We start from the raw sequence: 1,861 nt of genomic DNA, 5'->3' as shown, positions 1-1,861 counted from the left end.
AGACGTTATGTTCCTGTTTCGTACCTTATCGGTAACTGAAAATGGGTTAAAAAGGTTGTGGCTAGGGTACTGAAGTTGTCAAATGAAGCTCTAGGTAACTCGATATACCATTTTGTTGCTGGACCAGTTAATGTCCTCTGAAAAAGGTGAAGCCTAATCGAATCATCGTTTAGGGTGTTTGATGAACACCACAGATGAAAGGTCATCACATGATTCGATGGATCTTCACCCGGACTTCCATTAAATTTAGGAATATCTAACGGAAGTTTATGCGGAATCGCCAACCACCAAGGGGCATAAGCAATTGGATCATTCGTCAGCCGGTTTAGATCTAGTAATTCTAGAGTTGCTACAAATGGCAACTGTTGATTCAGGTTAGGCGAGGCATACCCAGGATAAGATGGAATCGCCTGAGCAGTGGGTCTTTGCATACCAGCATAATGTATTTGATGCTGGCAACTTTGATAAGGTTGATGGGCATAACCATTATAATATGGTTGTTGATAACCGCTTTGGAAATGCGGTTGCCCATTACTTACAAAGACTTGTTGCTCAGGTCCTTGATATGATTGTTGGAATGGCGGTTGTTGAGATTGAACCAGCCATGGTTGTTGGACCATTTGCTGTTGCCCAATACTAGATGATTGACCAAGATGAGGAGTCATAGTACTTGTTTGAGCCTAAGTCGCTCTAGATAAGGAGGCACTAACCTGAGGTTGTGATTGAGTTGTCGAGACAAGAGGCTGTTGTATTGCAACCTGAGAAACTTGGGGTTGACATACAATAGGTAGCGCTTGTACTTGCGACGCAGTCACCACAGCAGGTATAGTGGGAATATTCGACACAGGGTGGACTGGTTGCATTGAATATACAACCCTTGGTTGCTGAGGCAGTATTGGTACCCAACTGCTGGATGTAATTCCAGTATAGCCTGAATGTTGTTGTAAACTCCCATATGGTTGTTCTCCGGGAGGGAACAATGAAAAAGCATACTGCCCTCCATATGGTGGCAATCCAGTACTTAAAGGGTAAATTGGTCTTTGAAGACACATTGGATCAATTTGTTGAGTTTCAACATAAGAAATACCAGATGATAATCTGGATGAAGAAATAGGAACAGACCATGTCATCGAAACAGTCTCTGATTGGACTTCGGCTTGTTGTTGATAACTTGCCGGGACAGATGGTATACCGACGAACATTGTTGGAGTAGCAGCAGGAGGTTCTACTGCTGTTGTGTCGGATGACACAGTCCTAGATGTCGACGGTTGTTCAGACATATCTAGTCTATCCAAAAGATTTCCTAGCGATTCTACAAGAACTTGCGATGAAGGGAGACTAATTTCGAAGACCAACGAGGGAAAGGTGATGATTATTCCGTTTAAAATAAATTTTAGACGCTTTGACACAACTTGTTTTTTCAATTTTTAAGAGTCGAGAAAAAACAAAAGATGACTCTAGTCTCCTTCGATTTTTAATGAGCCTGAAGTGACAAGTGCTCAGATGGACCTTTTCTGTTAAAGAGTCTGAAAAGGAACGAAAGGGACTGCTCTGGAAATCTAGGTAGAGGGATTACCAAACCAATCGCAAAACTGCAGAATACTTTTTACGGTACGGTAGTCAATCTTCCCGAATGCTATGTTCAGTGCATTACGATCGATAGGGTGGCAGACACGGCTTCCTATGGATAAAGGATTAAGCCTATTGGTGTCTCTCAAAATATACTCGACGGTACGTGGGAGCACAAGTCCGTACTGGCACTTATCGTCTCAAAGTGGAGGAATCACCCAACCATCAGTGAGAACAACAGTTACCAGGCTTTACGACGCCAGAATACGTCTCTAGCCTAGACTTCTAAATG

Source organism: Pinus tabuliformis, chromosome 4_1 (genome assembly GCF_031772625.1).
Source record: "Pinus tabuliformis cultivar Carrire ecotype Pingquan chromosome 4_1, CPIR1, whole genome shotgun sequence".
Taxonomy (NCBI): domain Eukaryota; kingdom Viridiplantae; phylum Streptophyta; class Pinopsida; order Pinales; family Pinaceae; genus Pinus; species Pinus tabuliformis.
The sequence above is the reverse complement of the archived record's forward strand: the minus strand, read 5'-3'. Positions refer to the sequence as shown.